This window comes from Triticum dicoccoides, chromosome 6A, assembly GCF_002162155.2.
Source record: "Triticum dicoccoides isolate Atlit2015 ecotype Zavitan chromosome 6A, WEW_v2.0, whole genome shotgun sequence".
Classification (NCBI taxonomy): Eukaryota; Viridiplantae; Streptophyta; class Magnoliopsida; order Poales; family Poaceae; genus Triticum; species Triticum dicoccoides.
Genome location: NC_041390.1, coordinates 80,436,840 through 80,462,138, shown reverse-complemented (window position 1 = coordinate 80,462,138; position 25,299 = coordinate 80,436,840). Strand labels below are relative to the sequence as shown.

Below are 25,299 nucleotides of genomic sequence, written 5' to 3'. Positions count from 1 at the left end.
ACACAACAACGGCACGTCGGTGGCTCATTCCAGCGACATCAATGGTCGTTTGGTGGTCCAAGGACCTCGATGCAATTTTTATTATATATAAGGTGCTTTGTACTTTTGGTGAATCTTTATAAGATCTAAGTTTTTCGCAAAAAAACATCATAGCAACATCAAAGAAATTATGACAAGAGGCTAGAGTGAATATAAATTTTCCTTCAAATCATAATGCTATGCAATTCATAGGAAAAGAATACTAAAGATTCCAATCCTATAATGTGGCTTATAGATCAAACAATGTGCACAGGAGCATTTCCTATGGATTCAAGTCCTCCAAAAATCCAATAATTTTCCTTTGAATCAAAGGAGGCCTCAATCGTTAATTGGGAGAGATTCATAAAAGAAGAAAGGCAGTGAATTTGAAAGGATTGCATTGGAGGATCAACAAATGATGCCTACAAATAACCATTTTCGCTTCAATAAAGACATGAGTAGCTGAAGCTAAAAGGCCATGCCAATCATACATGCTCCATGTTTTGAGGCAAAGCTTCGACCTAAAATGTGGTAAATAAACGTGTATTTTCTATGTAGGAATGCTTCTTGTAGTTATGGAATAGCCGAGGCTAGGTGTGGTTGTGATCGTTCCATATAGTAGATGTGCCTTGACTGCATCTAGGTTCTTAGCTAAGTCAACGACCTGACCCCGCAACTAACACGCGTCGGGGGACCAACGGCCACATGCTACCTCTTAAGCACTGTGTTGGTTTTCCCTTAAAGAGGAAAGGGTGATGCAGTAAAGCAGCATAAGTATTTCCCTCAGTTTTTGAGAACCAAGGTATCAATCCAGTAGGAGGCCACGCACAAGTCCCTCGCACCTACACAAACAAATAAATCCTCACAACCAACGCGATAAGGGGTTGTCAATCCCTACACGGTCACTTACGAGAGTGAGATATCATAGATATGATAAGATAATATTTTTGGTATTTTTATGATAAAGATGCAAAGTAAAATAAAAGGTAATAAAAATAACTAAGTGTTGGAAGATTAATATGATGGAAAATAGACCCCGGGGCCATAGGTTTCACTAGTGGCTTCTCTCGAGAGCATAAGTATTATGATGGGTGAACAAATTACTGTTGAGCAATTGATAGAATAGAGCATAGTTATGAGAATATCTAGGTATGATCATGTATATAGGCATCACGTCCGAGACAAGTAGACCGACTCCTGCCTGCATCTACTACTATTACTCCACGCATCGACCGCTGTCCAGCATGCATCTAGAGTATTAAGTTCATAAGAACAGAGTAACGCCTTAAGTAAGATGACATGATGTAGAGGGATAAACTCATGCAATATGATATAAACCCCATCTTGTTATCCTCGATGGCAACAATATAATACGTGCCTTGCTGCCCCTACTGTCACTGGGAAAGGACACCGCAAGATTGAACCCAAAGCTAAGAACTTCTCCCATTGCAAGAAAGATCAATCTAGTAGGCCAAACCAAACTGATAATTCGAAGAGACTTGCAAAGATAACCAATCATACATAAAAGAATTCAGAGGAGATTCAAATATTGTTCATAGATAAACTTGATCATAAATCCACAATTCATAGGTCTCAACAAACACACCGCAAAAGAAGATTACATCGAATTGATCTCCACAAGAGAGGGGAGAACATTGTATTGAGATCCAAAAAGATAGAAGAAGCCATCTAGCTAATAACTATGGACCCGAAGGTCTGAGGTAAACTACTCACACATCATCGGAGAGGCTATGGTGTTGATGTAGAAGCCCTCCATGATCAATGCCCCCTCCGTCGGAGCTCCGAAACAGTCCCCAAGATGGGATCTCACGGGTACAGAAGGTTGCGGCAGTGGAATTAGGTTTTTGGCTCTGTATCTGGTAGTTTGGGGGTACGTAGGTATATATAGGAGGAAGGAGTATGTCGGTGGAGCAATGTGGGGCCCACGAGGGTGGAGGGTGTGCCTGGGGGGGTAGGCGCACCCCCTACCTCATGCCCTCCTGGTTGATGTCTTGACGTAGGGTCCAAGTCGTCTGGATCACGTTCGTTCCGAAAATCACGTTCCCGAAGGTTTCATTCTGTTTGGACTCCATTTGATATTCTTTTTCTGTGAAACTCTGAAATAGGAAAAAAAACAACAATTCTGGGTTGGGCCTCCGGTTAATAGGTTAGTCCCAAAAAATAATATAAAAGTGTATAATAAAGCGCAATAATGTCCAAAACAGAATATAATATAGCATGGAACAATAAAAAATTATAGATACGTTGGAGACGTATCACCACCTTCTGTGCCTCCTCTAGAAACACCAATAATTTCTCGTTGAGTGCCTTATCGAGTCATTCATACAAAAACATTGCATTGCCTCCATTCAAGTAAAAAAAGCAAGTTTGGGCACTTGGATTGCTTAATTTTGGAGCCAACACAACTTCCCCTTAATCCCCCGAATGCCAATTTTGGACTTATAGGAGATCAAGGCGGAGCGACCTCCTACCAATTGGGATGGTCTCAGGAGTGTGGGCGCATAGCAAGTCAAATTTACCTCTAGATACCAATTTGTGATGTCTTGAGAAGATATCATGGACGAAAAGAAGACATAAACAAATCACAAAACACAAGACATATGGCCAAAGAGACGAGTCTCTCGAGAGTTTACCCATTTCTTTTTTTTTTTGAAAATTTGACTGGATGACTACAAAGAGTTTTAACAACACTTACACATAGGCCTAGCCAATAACTCACGCATGCCACACATGGTCACACATTCCAACCATGGTGCCTCCCTGTCAACACCGCCTTGTCTATATGTGGGGTGTGACGGATATATCTGACACTAAATATACTTCTTGGCCATATTTCTCAAGGAGACTACAATTTATTCTTGCCACTACTAGTTTTGTTAAAGCCTCATCTCCTTTGGAAGTTGATATACTTGATAGAAAAGCCAAACAAGAGGGCGAAAGCCACAGTGCATCCCATAGTCACTGCGGCAATCACTCCCAAGAATTCATGCCTGAAACCATAGTATCTCCTCAGGAACTCTACTACAGTCTCACCAGTCTCAAGTTTCTCCTCGACATCCCCAAATTGTGAAGCGACTAGACCATACACTGTCCATGCAACCGGGCATATCCAGTAATACCAACTCCACCAGATAGGAATTCTCTGCATCAAACCAAAAATGTATCGTGAATCAAGATATATTCATATAGTTAGCTGGAGGACTAGAACCAATTGAGCATAACTATGTTGTGTGGGTGGAGAAACTCACATAAACTGGGATGAGAAACCCAGAGAACAAGTTCCATAGGCCATAGGATGCAGATGATATAATTGCTGCAATACCACCACTGGGTGAAAGTCCCGCAGCCATCATCCCAAAGAATGTGAAGTACAAGAATGTGAAGTACATGAAGAACAAGTACCAAAAGAATTTGGTTGCAGTCCACTCAAATCCTATCATTGCATATACCAAAACTCCATAAATAAGAGTTTGAATGAATATGTATGGGAGCTCAATTACAACCTGCGATCATAATGACAATTTCATCAAGTCATTCGAGATATAAAATATAAGTACCACGCAGTATGCACGAGTGAGGTGAATTAGTCACCTGTGCAAATGTATACGGTAGGGATGAGTACATTCGAGATGCTCTTTCCTTGTAGAACACTATTCTTTCCATTGCAATCACCGGTTGGACACCCGATGCATTCGAAATACCGATCATTAGAATGGCAGCGTACATGGACCCCATGGAATTGAACAAATCTTGTCGTCTCGCTCTATAAGGTGTAGAGAAACATTTTACAATGTGGAGACCACAATACAAGAATAAATAACAATCAGGTGATAATTGAAAAACCCACCTTTTCATTCCAAGGTCCCAGAATACCGTGCCAAAAAGCAATGCTATGATTATGGTGATACAATATCTACTCCCGGTGTAATGAATATTCCTCCAATATGATAAGTTTTGCTTCCATAAGCATATTAAGCATTGCTTCACTAAAGATTGTGAATACTTATTAGAAAAATGGAGATCGGTTGAGCTAGGGGGATGCATACTTAGTTCCTTTATCAAGGCCTTGTTCTTCCTGAAATTATAAATAGTAGTGTTGGAACATGTCATGTGCATCCCGACAAAATAGAGCACAATAAAATTAATTTGATTTCTAGAAATATCGCTCAAGTAGAGGAAACATGTGTAGTGACAAAGGGCAATGGAGTCAAACCATACGATATGACGTTATGAGTTACTAGACCTAGAAAAAATATATGAATATGATGCAAAACTAAACTAAGCAGATATATGAACTAAAGGTGTAAAAAACACTTAGGTTCATGATCCATCTTAAGCCAAAAAACAACTAACAAACCCACAAACAATAATTAACTATTGATTGGTCGTTGTTGTGCTCTATAATTTCCAGTTACATAAGACATGGCAAAGCTAATTAATGACTACAATATTCCCATATTGTAAAAAGAATTTTCTTTCTCACAAAAATAAGTAGTAGACATTTTCCATTATGATTCTAGAATGTAGCTAAAAGACGCTTCAAAGTAGTTCATGTATCTAAATCATAAAATAAAACTGTGAAATGAAGCTACCATAATATGCACACCAAACTGAGTCTAACTTGTTATATCTATGATCTTGTGTTTTCTTGAATAAGAACTTGTGCACCCAACCAAATTCGAATTCCATACACATTAGATGCCTTTAGAAAAAATATTTTGTTGAAAACTAAATCATTGTGATTACACCTCAAATTTATAGTCACATGAAACTACCACTAATAATAGGACATCTGTATACTAGAATATGTACATGCTTCAACCCCATACTATTAGGAAGTTACCATACAAACTATTTGGATGAGAAAACAAAACTTGAAAGCAACCAACAATTTCAGTAATAACTGGTAGCAGGCCAACTAGCAGCATATGCCCCAAGACCCTAGAACAAAGTAGTTGGTATCGATCCTCACACAAGCGAAATCTTCAGACACCTTATGTAGAAAGAATTACCTCCTTTGGGTCTTACATACATGAATTCTAGGCAACACAGTCAAGCTAGTTCACAACATAATTCTGCATTGACTGGCCATAAGATTCTATTCACTAAACAATTCTTAGGACAAGTTGGCATAAGGAGGTAGATCATTCTTCTATAGCTACTAGATTTAAGAGATCCAATGTGTTTTGGTACCTTGGATAGCTTGGGTAGGTAAATGTTTCTAGATTATAATTCTACTCCAAAGATAGTAATAAGTTACATTCTGTAACTGGGACTTTCTTAGTTCCTAAAATTAACGGATTATTAAGATGCATTGCACTTACTGATATAGCTCTGATTGTTTGAATATTACAGAAAGATTAATCCCCAACATTTGCTCTTGTACTGTTGAGGTCACCTCCAACATCCAAGTTGCGGGGTTATACCCCTCTTGTATCCTATTGACGCCTATTCCCTGAATAAACCAAATGCAACAATAATTTCACTCCTGGCAAGTTCCATGAATCTATAGAGTAGTAAAAAGGTAATTTTCATGCTTCTATTTGACTAACCTCAAAGTATGTGATCATATTCAAAGATTTCTCGCCTAGTGGACCAACATAGATCTCCTCCCCTCCTCGGTTCAGTAGAAAAAGCTACAATTCATCAATAATAATGAAACAAACTTACAATTCAAGACACTACAGGTTGCAACTAGAAGCAATAACTTCATTACCTCGTCGAAAGTTTCAAATATGTCTATGCTTGGCTGGTGAATGGTGCAGGCAACAGTTTTACCAGTGTCCACTAGGTTCCTGACAGTCCTCATTACAATTGCTGCAGCCCTAGCATCAAGCCCTGATGTTGGCTCATCCATGAAAATAATAGAAGGATTAGCTACAAGCTCTACTGCAATGGTCAGCCTCTTCCGTTGCTCACTTGAGAGACCATATCCTCCAGGATGTCCAACTTGTGCACCTCCCAATGATGTGAGATCCAAGAGCTCCAGCATGTCCTCAACAAATATCTGCATCCAGAAGTTGACAAAGAAATTAACAAAAATATTAAATAAAAACTCGAAAGCAAATAAATAATCTTTGTTGTTATTTTTTTCATCAAACTGACCCTTCTTGTTAATGAGTCAATTTCTGATGGTAATCGAAGCCACGCGGAAGATAGAAGTGACTCAAGAACAGTCAAGTGTGGAGACTGGATATCTGACTGCTCACAGTATCCAAATATACGAAAAAAGGTTTCTTGCTTCTTTTGGTAGCCCGAGATAGTTATAGTCCCCTCTCTGTAGCCTCCGGTTATCCTTCCTGCTAACACATCCATCAACGTTGTTTTTCCGGCACCACTAGTGCCCATTAATGCAGTCAGCACACCTGGTCTAAAGCAACCACTCACACCCTTTAGTATTTCCAAACGATCTTTTGTCTCACCCCGTGCTTTATTTTCCTGAAAAATGAACGCCGAAGTAAATAAGAATGGGGGAAGTATGTTTCGCATGCTAGTTCTTAAAATAATCTTGAGATAATAGGAGACATGTTGTTTTACCTTTGGTATGTCTACTGAATACCTTATGTTGTCAAAGGTAAGTGAAAGTGGCACAAATGGAAGCGATACCCTTCCGTTGTTTCTAGGACTCTCCAATTCATTCATTACTCTTTTCTGGTGAGATCTTTTTGAGGGAGCAACCCTACTCAGTTTTGCAAATTTTTTCTCTAGTGCCTTGTTTGTCAATGATGAAAAGCCTCTACCATGTGCTACAAACAAGAACAAACCATCTTCCTTTAGAATTTGTGTATCTGGAAACAAGTCGATGCAATAGTCATGCAATTAAACGTACTTTTGAAGTATGTAAAAGCTGCGGTGTAGAGGCCATTAAATATAAGTGTGTATCCAATCAGTACACCTAAGCCAATCCAGTACCATTTTGCCTCCACAAATATCCCTCGAGATTTCAAGACACTTGTCCCTAATGGATCTGTTGACCCAGGAAGTGCCTGAAAAGCCAAATGTTAAGTTTGTTAGACTGTCAGCCATATTTTTTTCTATAAGTTTCAAAGTTCTGGTCTTGAGGTGTACTTTACTCCAGCGGTGAGATGTAAATTCATTTGTCGAAATTGCAGTTTGTGCATACATCAATGGTGAGATCCAGTAGCCAAGCATCCAAAACTTGTTGAAGTTTTCTGAATGGGAAAGGGGGCAAATAAGAACCACAAATTTAAGAAAAACACAAATTATGGAATGACTACTAGTGGCGAACTTACCGCTAGAAAGTAAAAATCCACCTAAGAGCAAAAGCAAAAGCATTGTAAATGTTCCAAAGATGTTTGCTGCAAACATGTTTCTCGTTACTCCAGCAATCAACCGGAACAAGGAAGATGACATCTGACTTAGTGCTAGAAGCAAAAAATATTGCTTGAAGAACCTGAAATGTGCAAGTCATTTTTGTTTGCCCATTTATTATTTATTGTGGGTTAACATAAAACAAATAATTTCATTGAATGGGAAATGCAACAAATACAGCTAGAGTGTTCACCTGACAGACTTAGCATGTAATGAAAGCGTAAATCACCTCTACAAATAAACTCATGAACCACCATAATAATAAACAATAACACTTTTTATTTTTGTTTAATCAACTTGTTGTATTCACTTTCTTCATAGTTGCTTCCATTTTATTTTTCTTCCTTGAATAAAAATGGGGTTTCCGAGTCTTGAAATCCCAACAACATACATAGCCAAAGTGCATCAATGTTCAAACAAGAATACACAAGCAACACTACAATTTATAATTATATATTCTATTGCCAAAAATACTTAATCTACTGAGTGCAACACTTTTTTAGCTAGTTTGCAATGTTTCCAAAATTTAAAATACTAAAATTTTGCATATGAGAAGTACGCAAAAATGGAAAAAAACAACTGAGTAGATTATGCAATAAACTGAGTAGAAATCAAGCAAAGTGAAGCAAACTAGATTGATAGATCAAGATGAGTTTACTTGGACCAGGAAAAACTACACATAATAGAATTTTTTTGCCATTCATTTGTAATGCTCACCTCCCAATATTTGGGTCAAACCCAACTGCATAATATGTCATGGAAACCAATATTGTGATTTCAACAAGGGTGATGGGAATCTTAAGAATCCATTGAGGCAAAGTGTACGCCCATGCCGGATAGAAAACATCCCTTTCCTTAAAGAAAAGTGGCAGTTTCATGATAGTTCCGCCAAGGTCACCTAAATTGCTGAACATGGTTTCACCCACAAAGAAAAACAACACCCCAAGATATAACCCTCCATCAGTCAATGAATCACGATGCATGTTGCTTTTCCAGAATATTGTTAACGCGATGAATGCTATCATAGCCATCTGTCACAAGAGTATTCATTATAATCGGTAGTTGTTTGCATATAGTTTAACTATGAAAACTGTGCGCTATTATTCTACAACAAGTATTGATTCTAGAGCAAAGATCAGGCATGATCCCATATCTTTGAGACACTATTAATAACTTGTAGTATTCCTTGAATTTTGTAGAACTTCACATTGTTGAGATATTTTATACTAGATACTACTCCCTCCATTCCATACTATTTGAAAATCTAGGATTGTCCTAACTTTTTAAAGTTTAACCAAGCCTTATTTTTGCTAAGCTATACAATATCAATTATATAAAACATGAAAAATATATTTAATAATGAATCTAATGAAGCAAATTTGGTGTTGTAGATGTTGAAGTATCTTTATATAGACTTGGTCAAACTTAATGAAATTTGACTTAGGAGATATCTAGAGCTTCAATTATTTTGGAACAATTGGAGTACACCTTTTATCAGTACATGTAAGCCCATGTAGCATCTGTCCGGTGACTCTCTTCCATCGCCTAATTTGACCTCATGTATTCAGTACCTGGGGTTAAATTTCCATCTCACATAATACCAGAGGGGTTGAATGGCCTTTTAAAGTACATCTTGACATGCTAGGACTACTAGATTAGAACTCATATGGCATGTTTATGTTATTTTCATGGCTAGCTTGGTCTATTCATGTGTCAATCATGTTAAATAACTAGTGTGATGTTCAACTTAGTTGAATTGTGTCATGTTAGAACCATAGAAAGCCATGTCCGTATTTTTGGTGTGACTAGGAGCAAATTGGTTGGTGAAAAGCGTAATGTATTACTATAAACATATTTAAAAGGCATGTGAGAACTAATATATTCTTGTCAAAAACCATGGGCAAAGTCTTGAACAAATGAATGTGAAAAGTGAAAGAATGATTTATATTGGGTGAAGTGGGGGGAGGGGGGAAGAACTCACATGTGCAAAATTAACCATGTATAGGGACGAGTTCCTTCTCATAAGTAGGATTTCTCTAGCAGATATGGCATTGACCAACTGTCGTTTGCTCACACCATATTTTGAATTGGTTAGAGCTGGCGATAGACTCTGGTTCTTCTCAAATGGGATCTCAAGGGCCTTTAGAATTATCTGACCAACATGAAGTGCATGAAAAGCTTCTGCAAATTTCTCCACAGTGATGTACTGATAAGTTTCACCATCCCTTGTCCAGTAATGCTTTTGATCTTTAATTGAAGTCACCTTTCAATCAAATAAATAAATAATGTGAGCAATATGCTATGATTTAATATTTTTTTTTTGACATTTGCGAAGCTAAGACGTGTGTACTTCTAACAAGAAGTCGGCAATAGCTTTTCTCTGGGGACATCTGAAGCCTAGGGACTCAAAAAACTCAATCACGTTCTCTTTGGGCCCTTGATAGACAACATGCCCCTCTGATAGGAGCATGACATCATCAAAAAGATCATATGTTTCAGGTGATGGTTGAAGTAAAGAGATGACAGCCGTTCCCCCAAGTATGTGGACCAATTGCCCTAGGAAATTCACTATTTGAAATGCAGTTGAGCTATCAAGCCCATTCGAGATCTCATCCATGAATAGGGATCTTGCCGGACCAATGAGCATTTCTCCTGCAACCAATCAGATATGTCAAGCAAGCATAAGTGTTTTGATCCATTACTACGAAATATCACAACTACCAATTTGGCATGTCAATTCTCTTGTAGATGACCTTCTTTTGAGGAACTGGATAAAAATCCTCTAATTTAAAAGCCAAAGTCATACAAGTAGTTCAAAAAATTAACACTCTTTGTTACGGAAATTTCAATATGTAACATGGGAGCTTCTTGTACAACATACCTATCGTGACACGTTTCCTTTGTCCGCCGGATATACCTCTGGCCATGTCATTTCCAACCAATGTATCCGAACAGGTATGAAGTCCTAAGATCTGAAGTGAAAGTAAAGTGCTATCGAATGAAGTAACTCTAATGCTAATATGTGAACTGAAAGTGTACTCATAAAAGTTGAAGAGCCATAGAGAACCAAAATCCCATAAACCAAACCTGCATTATATAGTTTGTAACTATGTTGCTCTTGCCTCCGATTGCAGATTCCTACAAGAATGAAACTATGCATCAAGAAACATTGAAACAGTGGAAGTTTTGTAAGATAGTACTCAATGAGTCAGAAACTATGTTGATGTGAGCATGTGACTCTAAGGAAGAAATTAGGGTTGCTTTACAACTTGATATAAATGATATATTGTTAGATCAAATTGTTGGAGCAAAATACTACACTGTTGTTTATGTGACTAAGCGAGAGAAGGTGAAATCAAAACATGCATGTGGGCCAACACATCCTAAAGCTTGCTTTGGTGCACCCTCGGGCAAAGTTTAGAACTTTCGATGCAGATGCATGGTTGAGATTAAAACATACCTCTTCAACCATAAAGGTAGTATTGTCTATTTAACTAACTCGTGTTGTTGAGAAATTAACTCGTCAAATTGATCTCCATATCGATCTGTCTCTGGACGTCAGTGTTCGCACGAGTTGGATCTAATTCAGTTATAGATGGATTCATTGTTTAAACTGCAATGGATGTCTTTAACTGCATCCCCTAAATCCAGTTTAGTTCTCTTCGGCTACGTCTTTGATCTAAGGGCGTGGCCGGTGGGTGGGCGGGCGGGAGCGGACACCTCAATTAGGATCAGAAAGCTTTGACAAGGTCATTGATTCCTCAGACAATACTTGCGCACGAGATCGACGAAGGAAGAGGAAGATAGATGGAGATACGAAAAACGGGCGTTCCTATGGATTTGGATCTAATTACCATCTACTCCTTCGGTTCTGCTACTTTTAGATTTGTCTAGGTACGGACGTGTTTAGACATGTTTCAGTGTTAGATACATTTATAGCTAGGCAAATTTAAGACAACTAATTTGAGTACGAAAATACCCTTTAAGTTATTTTTAGGAGGCATGTATTGAAGCGCTCCTCCTAAAAAAGATTGTTTCAATTTTAAAAAGAATTGCATCGACAAAAAATACATTGACTTTAGTTTTTCACCTTCATGAACACGTCGATGTCATGCTCCGGTGTCATGCCCGCTTCCCCTCCCTTCTCGCCAGCTCGGCTAACAAATCTGAATAGAGCACGCACGTTTAAGACATGATAGAAAAAGCTAAGAACACACAAAATTTACCTTGCATATAGTACACACTCCTTCTGAACATGTGCATAGAGCGTACACTTGTTTCTAAATCGTCGATTTGGCTAATTAAATATATGTTATATATACCAACAAAAGTGTATCATCGGATTCATATATGGATGAAGTTTCTATATATATAATTTTTGTTCACATATACTCTCTTGGTCTGAAATTACTGGGACAGGTAATTGGGGATGGAGGAAGTTGTACATATTTGGCTAGTCAGATCAAATTGTACCTAGAAGCACGTGCACATCCTATGCACCTGTCGGGACGGAGTGCTATTTTTTTTTCATCTGAATTTTTGTCAAGTGGTGACTGTTAAAACAACCGCTGGTCCATGGTTGGTTATTCTTTATTTTTCAGTTACCCTGACGGTCACCGGTGCCTTGACACTCGGCGGAGAGGCGAGCGTCTCCCTAACGGTCATCTCCCCGGTGTGGAGATCCTCCTGGCTAACGTATGCTGCTGCCTTCTCGGCGACAAATTCCTCCATGCCGTTGTTACACCCTAGCTAGTCATGCATTAGAGTGTTGCATCATGTTTACTCTTTCATCAGAAACTTGAAATGGGGATCTGTGAAACCCTCAGAACCATTTTGAAAATGACCCAAATAAAAATTTCTTCAAAAGGGTCCAAGAAAATGCTCATGTTGCTCTCTGAAAATATTGGACAGAGATAAAAATCAAACCAATATTTTTAGTGGATCATGGACATTTATTTTGGGCATTTGGAATTAATGCATAAATATTTGCATTGGAAATATATTAATTATATATATTAATATATGCCCAAATATTATGCCAATTATAAAAGAGCTCTGGAATAATATAAATAGCTCCTGCAAAAATTGGCATAAGTTAAATAAATGATTTAATATATTATTTAAATCAAACAAATGTCAGAAATTAAAAAAAAAGAAAATATATAACAGGAGGAGCTTACCTGGGCTCCTCCACTGTGCGGCCCAGCCAGCTGGCTGGCCCAGCCAGCAGCCGGCCCAGCCCACCTCCCTCCTCTGTCGTCTTCGTCCCGACAGAGGGAGGGGAGTGTGGCCGGCGCGCGCGCGCGCCACCGCGCCACGCCACCTGCTCGCCTGCTTGCCTGGCCTCCCCTCCTCGCTCGACGCCCTGGACGACGCCACGCCCTCCCCCCTGCTCTCTCTCACTCTCCCCCGGCTCTCCTCTCCTCTCTCTCGCTCCCCCTCTCACACGGCCGAACACCACCGTCGCCGCCGTTCGCCATAGCCACCGTCTCCGACCACCCCTCGCTCCCCCGACTAGCTCAGGAGCTCCGCCTCGACTCCCTCTTCCTCCCCACCGCTCCACAGCTCCCCGGAAGCCCTGCATCGCCGCCACGTCGCCGTTCCCCTCTTCGGGCTCCGACCACCGTCGCCGTCGAATTCGCCGTCTCCAGCGCGTCCCCGAGCCCGCTTCGACGCCCACTGCAACCGCGGTGAGCTACGCCACCGTTTCCCCCTCTCCTTCCCCTCGTTCCCTCACCGTAGCCACCTCCCCACCACGGCCGAACCTCCACCGTCGCCGAGCTCGCCGTCGACGCAGCTCCGGTGACCATTTGGTCACCCCGGCGAGTCCAACAAGTTCGCAAGACCCCGTAGAGCATCCCTAGCGCCTCGCTTTGCTCGACTTCGAGCTCCAGCACCGTTCCCGTGCACGACCGAACCCCGGCGGCCGCAGCCGAGCTCGCCGCCGTCGACTCCGGCCACCCCGACCCCAACGGGCTCCGCCAAGAGCTGCGGGTTGGCCTCAGCTCCACTCCAGTGGTCTCCGCAGTCCGTTTGGTGGCCGAAATGACCAAAACCACTTCCGCCGCCGCGTCGGGCTCGCCGGCGGCTAAACGCCGGTGCAGCCGACTCGGGTTTGACCACGGGTGGGCCCTGGTTGACTCCCCTGAGTCAATGACAGGTGGGGCCCAGCCCTGTTAATTAAACAGGATTAGTTTTAATTAAGTTTTAATTAAAATAATCACCCTGACATGCGGGACCCACTGTCAGGTTTGACCTGGACCAGTTCCGTTGACCTGCTGACGTCACACTGACGTCAGGCTGACGCAGTAATTGATTTTCTGGATTTAATTTAAATCAGGAAATTCCAGAATATTATTTAAACTTCAAAAATTCATAACTTTTATTCTGTAACTCCAAATTGGACAAATTATATATGAAAAATGATCAGAAAAATCCAATCTATCCATCTGTACTATTTTCATGCATGATCAAACAAGTTAAATTGATGTTTTAAGCAGAACAAGGAAAAGCACTTTAAAAGGCCATGTTTGAGTTTGAAATTTGAATCTTTGATTCAAATTTGTTCAAACCCTTCTGGTTTTAGTTGCATTAGCCCAACACACTCATATTGCCATGTTTCATGCATGCATCATATTGTTACACATTGTTTGGTGATGGTTGTGTATCGGTGTCCTTTGCGACAGGTTCTGCCCCCGAAGAGTACCGTGATTACCCTAACGAAGAACCGTATCAGTGCATCGAACCATCAGGCAAGCAACCAACCATTTGATCATATCGATACAATCCCATGTTCTCGCTCCTGCTCTCTTTTACTGCATTAAGACAACGCGTTTCAAACTGCTGTGTGCTACGGTAGTTGAACCCATTTCCTCTGCATGACCTGTCATTGTCACAGTAACTAGATGAAACCCACTAGCATGTGTAGGAGTTGTTTGAGCCCTATGTATGTGTTGTTCCTACCTTGCCATGCCTGCTATGCTTAGAGTCGTGTCAGGTCTGGTTCATCTGGGTGATGGGCTAGAGTGAAATGTTTATGTCGGTAATGAGAGTGGTGTGGTGAACACGATTTGGTAAAGGTATCGATGAGAGGCCATGTAGGAGTACATGGTGGGTTGTTTCATTGAAGCCGACCTTAAGCACTGAGATCTGTATGTGTGATTTAAGAATCAGCTACTACCATGCATTGGGCCCGAAACCAATGGACCCTCTCGGCTTCTTATTCACCCTAGTTCTCCGTCCAGGAGTTGCAAGTAGTTTCTGGTGTTTGTAGCCTACTGGAGGCCGTGAACAGCGCTGACCGTAGGGGTGGGCTGTGATGCGGTAGGTACGTGGCACGGTGTACCGAATACCCGTTAGGTATCTCGGGAACCCTGTTCACATCGTTCGGGGCCGTATGGGAAACCTCGGCCGGACTCCCTGCGGATGGAACCTGAATAGGCGATAAACCTGGACTAGAGGCTTAAGTGTTTAGGTAGGTCGTGGTCTACACCCACGTCGGCTTTCGCTTGAAGTCTGCCGAGCACATGTCGTGTGCAGACGCTAAGTGGTGGAAACATGTATGAAGAAGTACACCCCTGCAGGGTTAACATGATCTATTCGAATAGCCGCGTCCGCGGTAAAGGACTACTTGGTTGCCTATACAGTTCATAGACAACTAAATGGAAACTACTAAAAGCCTCAAGATAAGTGTGAGTGCCGAGGATGGCTCTTCCGTAGGAAGACGGAGGCGGATCCTCGGTAGTGTATTGAAGTGGTGAGTAGTGGACTCGTGTGCGCAAAACCATTTCAAGTTGGAGTATCGTAGGATAGCCTAGCCAAGAGTCAAAGCTAGCTTGCTGCAATAACTCCACCAACCCTTCTTGATACTATGCATGTATGTAGGATCTGATGTAAGTCTTGCTGAGTACCTTTGTACTCATGTTGCTATAATCTACATTTTTACAGAAGACGCTGCAACCCCTTTTGATGGGTTCTATGTAGACGTTGACATCAACGAGTAGGCTAAAGACCCAGGTGGTGACCCTGAGCTTGTGAAGGACCACGTAGTATAGCTAGGCTTTCCAAGCCTCTTTTATTTTACTAGTTGTCTGTACTCAGACAAGTTACTTCCGCTGCTGGTTTGTATGACTGTATGACTTGTATGTGGGGTCGTGAGACCCGTACCTTCGTGTATGATATGTATGGCTCACTGAGCCTTAAATAAAGTACTTGTGTCATAGAGTCATGTTGTGATGCTTCGTTGTAATTGCACATATCGAGCATATTGTGTGTATGACTGAAATGCTTGGTATGTGTGGGATCTGACTATCTAGTTGTTTATCTTTAGTAGCCTCTCTTACCGGGAAATGTCTCCTAGTGTTACCGCTGAGCCATGGTAGCTTGCTACTGCTCTGGAACACTTAGGCTGGCCGGCATGTGTCCTTCTTCGTTCCTGTGTCTGTCCCTTCGGGGAAATGTCACGCTTTGAGTACCGGAGTCCTGTTAGCCCGCTACAGCCCGGTTTACCGGAGTCCTGTTAGCCCAGTGCTACAGCCCGGACCCACTTGCTGATGACCGACACGTTCGAAGCTGGGTCATGGATGCCTGTCCCTGTAAGTCTGTGCCACTTTGGGTTTACGACTAGTCATGTCAGCCCGGGCTCTTTATCATATGGATGCTAGCGACACTTTCATATACGCGAGCCAAAAGGCGCAAACGGTCCCGGGAAAAGGTAAGACGACACCCGTGGGGATACCGTGCGTGAGGCCGCAAAGTGATATGAGGTGTTACCAGCTAGATCGATGTGACATCGAGTCGGGGTCCTGACAGCGTTGGTAGCTTTAGTTGCATTAGCCCAACACACTCATATTGCCATGTTTCATGCATGCATCATATTGTTGCACATTGTTTGGTGATGCCTGTGTATCGTTATCCTTTACGACAGGATCTGTCCCCGAGGAGTACCGTGACTACCCTAACGAAGAACCGTATCCGTGCATCGAACCATCAGGCAAGCAACCAACCATTTGATCATATCGATACAATCCCATGTTCTCGCTCCTGCTCTCTTTTACTGCATTAAGACAACACGATTCAAACTGCTGTGTGCTACGGTAGTTGAACCCATTTCCTCTGCATGACCTGTCATTGCCACAGTAACTAGATGAAACCCACTAGCATGTGTAGGAGTTGATTGAGCCATATGTATGTGTTGTTCCTACCTTGCTATGCCTGCTATGCTTAGAGTCGTGTCAGGTCTGGTTCATCTGGGTGATGGGCTAGAGTGAAATGATTATGTCGGTAATGAGAGTGGTGTGGTGAACACGATTTGGTAAAGGTATCGATGAGAGGCCATGTAGGAGTACATTGTGGGTTGTTTCATTGAAGCCGACCTTAAGCACTGAGATCTGTATGCGTGATTTAAGATACAGCTACTACCATGCATTGGGCCCTGAAATATGACCCCGCTCGACTTCTTATTCACCCTAGCTCTCTGTCCAGGAGTTGCAAGTAGTTTCTGGTGTTTGTAGCCTACTGGAGGCCGTGGACAGCGCTGACCGTAGGGGTGGGCTGTGATGCGGTAGGTACGTGGCCGGGTGTACCGAATACCCGTTAGGTATCTCGGGAACCCTGTTCACATCGTTCGGGGCCGTATGGGAAACCTCGGCCGGACTCCCTGCGGATGGAACCTGAATAGGCGATAAACCTGGACTAGAGGCTTAAGTGTTTAGGTAGGTCGTGGTCTACACCCACGTCGGCTTTCGCTTGAAGTCTGCCGAGCACATGTCGTGTGCAGACGCTAAGTGGTGGAAACATGTATGAAGAAGTACACCCCTGCAGGGTTAACATGATCTATTCGAATAGCCGCGTCCGCGGTAAAGGACTACTTGGTTGCCTATACAGTTCATAGACAACTAAATGGAAACTACTAAAAGCCTCAAGATAAGTGTGAGTGCCGAGGATGGCTCTTCCGTAGGAAGACGGAGGTGGATCCTCGGTAGTGTATTGAAGTGGTGAATAGTGGACTCGTGTGCGCAAAACTATTTCAAATGGAGTATCGTAGGATAGTCTAGCCAAGAGTCAAAGCTGGCTTGCTGCAATAACTCCACCAACCCTTCTTGATACTATGCATGTATGTAGGATCTGATGTAAGTCTTGCTGAGTACCTTTGTACTCATGTTGCTATAATCTACATTTTACAGAAGACGCTGCAACCCCTTCTGATGGGTTCTATGTAGACGTTGACATCAACGAGTAGGCTAAAGACCCAGGTGGTGACCCTAAGCTTGTGATGGACCACATAGTATAGTCAGGCTTTCCAAGCCTCTTTTATTTACTAGTTGTCTGTACTCAGACAAGTTACTTCCGCTGTTGGCTTGTATGATTGTATGACTTGTATGTTGGGTCGTGAGACCCGTACCTTTGTGTGTATGTTATGTATGGCTCACTGAGCCTTAAATAAAGTACTTGTGTCGTAGAGTCATGTTGTGATGCTTCGTTGTATTTGCACATATCGAGCATATTGTGTGTATGATTGAAATGCTTGGTATGTGTGGGATCTGACCATCTAGTTGTTTATCTTTAGTAGCCTCTCTTACCGGGAAATGTCTCCTAGTGTTACCGCTGAGCCATGGTAGCTTGCTACTGCTCTGGAACACTTAGGCTGGCCGGCATGTGTCCTTCTTCGTTCCTGTGTCTGTCCCTTCGGGGAAATGTCACGCATTGAGTACCGGAGTCCTGTTAGCCCGCTACAGCCCGGTTTACCGGAGTCCTGCTAGCCCAGTGCTACAGCCCGGACCCACTTGCTGATGACCGACACGTTCGAAGCTGGGTCATGGATGCATGTCCCTGTAAGTCTGTGCCACTTTGGGTTTACGACTAGTCATGTCAGCCCGGGCTCCTTATCATATGGATGCTAGCGACACTATCATATACGTGAGCCAAAAGGCGCAAACGGTCCCGGGAAAAGGTAAGACGACACCCGTGGGGATACCGTGCGTGAGGCCGCAAAGTGATATGAGGTGTTACCAGCTAGATCGATGTGACATCGAGTCGGGGTCCTGACAGCGTTGGCATCAGAGCCGGACTGCCTGTAGGTTCTCCAAGCCAAACTGGTCGATGTTGAGTCTAGAAATTCTTTAGTTATATGTAGGGGAATTGTTTGTGGGATGGAACGTAAGGCTCTTTTTACTCCTTTATCTTATGACATTCTGATCTGAGTCAGTCCATTCTTCCACCGGGGGTTAAGGAATTAGGATCTGTTCTCTCTATCAGGATCACGAGTTACTAATCAGTAGTACCTTATAAGTTGATGGTTACAAGCCTAGTTCAGTTCTACTACCACGTTATGTTGTTAGAATGGATTCAGAACCTTGTTATGATGATGATGAGTGTATATGTAATCCTTTGTCAAATGTCTCAAAATCCTTCTTGAGCATTTACAGCTGTTATGCTGCCGAAATTTCGCTAGAAATTCTAATGCCTTTGCATTATGATTGTGCTTTCAGATGGCCACTCACGACCTCAATCAAGTGGTTCGCCTGACTCGATGCCTAGATGTACCCGGCCATACTGCCAAGTTGGTCAGGGTAATGACTGAGGCTGGATACCGCTGGTATCCTGAGTACACGGTCGAAGAGCAATTCCGAGATTTTAATCAGAGCCAGTATCTCTGCACTGTCAGGATATTTCCATCTTATCCTGGATCCACCGAGCCTCTTCACTACTCTTATGGACTCGGGGTTACCATTGAGATGGCTGTGCAGGACGCCGCCTACTCTATGATGACCATTATGCGAGTCAGATCTGGTATATTTCGGGACTCTGATTTCCGGTATATGCCAGGATCACTTCCGGGAGCACAAGGGTATCTCCAGGCTATCTATGCTGACCCCACTCAGGAGGATTCACGGACTCGCACCACTGCTGAGATGCTCGAGGATAAGGACCGTGAAAATCGGGCCTTAAGGCTAGAGCTCTTCAACACCCGTGCTGACCACTGGGCCACTTTGACTCGGTTCGCACCGGCGGTGCAAGCTGGATATTCAGATATGCGCGATCTCTACCCTGTGAGATCTGCTCTGCCAGACGTGATGGTTTGGCGTGATGTAGGAGGCATCACCCCACCTCGCGGTCCCCGCAGGCCACCGTTTGTTGGTCCAAGGCCTCATCCTAGCCCCTATGGTCCACAAGCTCCGCGAGACCGTCTGTTTCCAGATGATCATGTTGAGCTTCCAGGCTATGGAGGTGACTTCTACGAGGACTACTACGGATCGGTCTGAGTTAGTGGTAGTATCACTAGTTCGCACTAGCTGTGTCGTCTATCGTCCCGCGTGACTCGTGGGATATGACCTAGTTTGTACTCCTTCCGGAGGTGTAGAAAAATAATGTATAGGAGCTTGGAATGCCTCCGATGAGATGTAATCCTCTTTTCACCGTAATAGTACTTTGTTTGGTCTTGTACTAAACCCTGTATGGTGTGTATGACGATGGAATAAAAGAAGCAGTTTCTGTATCTACCATGTCATACGGATGATCATCTTGCATTCCGAGTTATTTCTTACATTATGAATCCTATGTCGGAATTTTACCATTCTGACTAAATCATTGTTTTGTTTACCTAGGATGGTCAACACGCGCGCTAACCCTGCTTCTCAAGAGCAGGCCGAAGGCAGTGAAGCTAGGGATGTAAATCTGCCTCATCCTCCTTCACTAGCCGAGGTGATGATGGAAGCTGAGAGAAACAAGCGGGAGACAAACCGTTTGTTGGAGCGTATTGAACAGAATACAGCACACCATCAGAGGGCTAACGTGGTGTCACTCAGTGATTTTATCAAATTGCATCCACCCACGTTCCACCACTCCGTCGAGCCTCTCGACGCTGATGACTAGCTTCGCAGTATCTCTCACAAACTGCGTTCCGCGCTGGTAGCTGAGGCTGACAAGGTCACCTTTGCTGCATATCATCTTGAAGGCCCCGCCAGTCTATGGTGGGAGAATTATGGAGCTATGCGCCCAGCGGGCCATGTCACTACTTGGGCTGAATTCAGCGAGGCTTTCCGTGAACATCACATTCCGGAGGGTCTCATGGACCGTAAACGTGAAGAATTTTGCAGTTTCACCCAAGGCCGACTTTCTGTGGATGCTTACAGCAGGGAGTTTGGTAATCTCGCACGATATGCAACTGAGGAAGTGTCTACCGATGCCAAGAAGCAAGCAAGGTTCCGTAAGGGCCTTAGTCCTGAGCTTCGCCGCGACCTCCGTCTGCATGAGTGCACATCTTTTTCGAAACTTGTCAACAAAGCCATCAGTGCTGAAACTGGTCAGACTGACTATGACGCAACACGCAAGCATGGCCGTGACATGGGTTCCTCATCCGGTGCTGGTCCTCAGAAGCGCCGCGTGTGGGTACCCAACACCGCCCTGCCACCCAGGTTTACACCGAGGCCATCCTTCCAGGCGCCTCGCCCCGTTCAACAGTCTGCTCCAGCCAAGCCCTATGGGGGTCCATCTAACAATGCTCCTCCACGTACTAGTTCCGTGACTTGTTTCAAGTGTGGGGAATCTGGCCACTATATGCGTGAGTGTCCCCAGACCAACCCCAATCAATCTGCTAAAGCTGTTGGCCGTGGCAAGCCGACAGGAAAAATATTCCACGCCAAGCCGGTCACCGCTTCACGTGGCCATGTCAACTGTATCTCTGCCGAAGAAGCTCAAGAGGATCCCAACGTCGTTCTCGGTACGCTTCTTGTTAACTGCCACCCGGCATCTGTCCTTTTCGATACAGGAGCCTCTAATTCTTTTATATCTGAAAACTATGCTCGCTTGCATAACGTCGCATTCGGTGATATGCCAACCTCTATGGTAATTCAAACTCCGGGATCCAAATGGCAAACTTCTAGAGTAAGCCATGGAAATGAAATCCAAGTCGACAGACTTGTTTTCCTCGCGTCTTTGATAGCCCTTAAATCTTCAGATATTAATATCATTTTGGGCATGGACTGGATGTCAGCTCATCAAGCCAAAATTGATTGCTTCTCTAGGACTGTTCAACTCACCCATCCTTCGGGGAAGATAGTCAATGTCTTGACCCGAATAGCCAAGCAACAATTATATTCTCTTAACGCCAGCCCTTTGCCAGACCTTGAGGACGTTCCGGTAGTCCGTGACTTCCCGGATGTCTTTCCAGAGGAATTGCCAGGTGTTCCACCTGACAGGGATGTTGAGTTTGTAATAGACCTCATTCCAGGAACCGTTCCGATTGCTAGAAGACCTTATAAGATGGCACCACTAGAACTAGCCGAGCTTAAGAAACAACTCGATGAGTCCTTGAAAAAGGGTTTCATCCGCCCTAGTTCATCTCCGTGGGCTTGCCCCGTCCTATTCGTCAAGAAGAAGGATGGTACGGACCGGATGGTTGTAGATTACCGACCTGTCAATTTGGTCACAATCAAGAACAAATATCCGCTTCCCAGGATCAACGACCTGTATGATCAGCTCGCTGGATCCTCAGTCTTCTCCAAGATGGATTTGAGGTTGGGCTACCATCAAATCAAAATCAGAAACGGGGACATTCCTAAAACGGCCTTTGTTACTCGTTATGGCCAATACGAGTACACCGTCATGTCCTTCGGGTTAACCAACGCTCCAGCCACCTTTTCTCGGTTAATGAACTCAATCTTGATGGAGTATTTGGATAAATTCGTCGTAGTTTATCTCGATGACATACTCATTTACTCCAAGAACGAGGAAGAACATGCCGAACATTTAAGGCTAGTGTTGAAGAAACTTCGAGAGCATCGCCTTTATGCCAAATTCTCTAAATGTGAATTCTGGTTGTCAGAAGTGACCTATCTGGGTCATGTAATATCTGGTAAAGGTATTGCTGTTAACCCTGAGCGAGTTCAAGCCGTCCTTAACTGGACTCCACCCGAATCGGTCAAGCAAGTTCGGAGTTTTCTAGGCTTAGCGAGCTATTGTCGTCGCTTTGTCGAGAACTTCTCCAAGGTTGCCAAACCTCTAACCGAACTCCTCAAGAAAGATAAGAAGTTCGAATGGACTCCACAATGTGAGCACAGCTTTCAGGAACTGAAAAGACGCCTGACTTCTGCTCCCGTGCTGGTACCGCCAGACTTTTGTAAGGACTTTGCTATCTACTGCGACGCCTCGCGACAAGGACTAGGTTGCATTCTCATGCAAGATCGACACGTAATTGCCTACGCTTCACGGCAATTGCACCCACATGAGGAGAATTATCCCACTCATGATCTAGAGCTTGCAGCCGTAGTCTATGCACTTAAGACCTGGCGACATTACCTCCTCGGTAATCGTTGCGAAATATTCACTGATCACCAAAGTCTGAAGTATATTTTCACCCAACCGGATCTGAATCTCAGGCAAAGACGTTGGGTTGAATTGATCACAGACTTCGACTTAGGAATAACCTACACCCCAGGGAAAGCCAACGTCATGGCTGATGCACTAAGTCGTAAATCTTATTGTAACAACCTGATGTTACAACAAAGTCAACCGCTTCTCCATGAGGAATTCCGGAAGCTTAACCTTCACATTGTTCCTCAAGGATTTCTCTCCACCTTGGTGGCGAAACCTACTCTTACGGATCAAATCATTGCTGCCCAGAAGCGAGATAAGGGAATAGCTAAGATCAAGGAGAACATTGCTAGCGGAGGTGCTAGTTGCTTCTCCACAAATGATCATGGTGTTGTGTACTTTGAGAACCGTCTAGTGGTTCCCAAGAACCAGCATCTACGGCAGATGATCCTTAAGGAGGCTCATGAATCTCCTCTCACTATTCATCCCGGTAGTACTAAGATGTATCAGGACCTACGCCAGAGGTTCTGGTGGACTAGGATGAAGAGAGAAATTGCTCAGTATATTGCTAACTGCGACGTCTGTCGTCGTGTAAAAGCAGAGCACCAACGGCCTGCTGGCACCCTTCAACCCCTAGCTATTCCTGAATGGAAATGGGATAAAATTGGTATGGATTTCATTACCGGTTTTCCCAGGACCAAGAGAGGGAATAATGCTATTTTCATCGTGGTCGATCGTCTTTCCAAAGTAGCCCATTTCCTACCTGTTCGTGAGAGTATAACCGCTAGTCAGCTGGCAGATTTGTACATCTCTCGAATAGTGTCTCTCCATGGTGTTCCTTTGGAAATTAACTCGGATCGAGGAAGTCTTTTCACCTCTCGATTTTGGGAAAGTTTCCAAAATGCTACGGGAACCCGTCTCTCCTTTAGCACCGCTTTCCACCCTCAGTCGAGTGGTCAAGTGGAACGCGTCAACCAAATTCTAGAAGACATGCTTCGAGCCTCTGTTATCTCATTCGGAATGGACTGGGAGAAGTGCCTTCCATTTGCCGAATTCGCTTACAACAACAGCTATCAATCTAGCTTAGGTAAAGCCCCTTTTGAAGTTCTCTATGGACGACGATGTCGAACACCCCTTAACTGGTCAGAGACCGGGGAAAGACAATTCTTTGGCCCAGATATGATTCAGGAAGCAGAGGAACAAGTTCGTATCGTTCGTGAAAAGTTGAAAACAGCCCAATCTCGTCAAAAGAGTCAATATGACCGAAAACATAAGGCTATGACTTTCGAGGTTGACGAGAAGGCTTATCTTCGGGTCACCCCTCTGAAGGGAACCCATCGTTTCGGTATCAAAGGCAAATTGGCTCCTCGTTACATTGGACCTTTTCACATTCTCGCCAAACGAGGAGAAGTTGCCTACCAGCTGGAACTACCTCCGCACCTCTCCAGAGTTCACGATGTCTTCCACGTTTCTCAACTCAGGCGTTGCTTCTCGGATCCTATCCGTGAAGTGGACCACGAAACGCTTGATCTCCAAGATGATCTTACATATCGAGAGTACCCCATTCGTATCCTCGATCAAGCCGAACGTACCACGCGACGTCATAATATCAAGTTTCTCAAGGTTCAATGGTCGCACCATTCCGAGGATGAAGCAACTTGGGAAAGGGAGGATCGTCTTCGACTCGAGTATCCCGCCTTCTTCCCGGAGGAACCCAAATCTCGGGACGAGATTCTTTTGAGTGGGGGTGAGTTGTCACACCCTAGCTAGTCATGCATTAGAGTGTTGCATCATGTTTACTCTTTCATCAGAAACTTGAAATGGGGATCTGTGAAACCCTCAGAACCATTTTGAAAATGACCCAAATAAAAATTTCTCCAAAAGGGTCCAAGAAAATGCTCATGTTGCTCTCTGAAAATATTGGACAGAGATAAAAATCAAACCAATATTTTTAGTGGATCATGGACATTTATTTTGGGCATTTGGAATTAATGCATAAATATTTGCATTGGAAATATATTAATTATATATATATTAATATATGCCCAAATATTATGCCAATTATAAAAGAGCTCTGGAATAATATAAATAGCTCCTGCAAAAATTGGCATAAGTTAAATAAATGATTTAATATATTATTTAAATCAAACAAATGTCAGAAATTAAAAAAAAAAGAAAATATATAACGGGAGGAGCTTACCTGGGCTCCTCCACTGTGCGGCCCAGCCAGCTGGCTGGCCCAGCCAGCAGCCGGCCCAGCCCACCTCCCTCCTCTGTCGTCTTCGTCCCGACAGAGGGAGGGGAGTGTGGCCGGCGCGCGCGCGCGCCACCGCGCCACGCCACCTGCTCGCCTGCTTGCCTGGCCTCCCCTCCTCGCTCGACGCCCTGGACGACGCCACGCCCTCCCCCCTGCTCTCTCTCACTCTCCCCCGGCTCTCCTCTCCTCTCTCTCGCTCCCCCTCTCACACGGCCGAACACCACCGTCGCCGCCGTTCGCCATAGCCACCGTCTCCGACCACCCCTCGCTCCCCCGACTAGCTCAGGAGCTCCGCCTCGACTCCCTCTTCCTCCCCACCGCTCCACAGCTCCCCGGAAGCCCTGCATCGCCGCCACGTC

The 25,299-nt window shown here is 43.8% G+C and overlaps 1 pseudogene; it reads right to left on the bottom strand.

The window, feature by feature from the left end:
• Positions 1–2,923: 2,923 nt before the first annotated feature.
• The window catches only part of LOC119314797, a 26,829-nt pseudogene continuing 4,453 nt past the window's right edge, over positions 2,924–25,299 (bottom strand).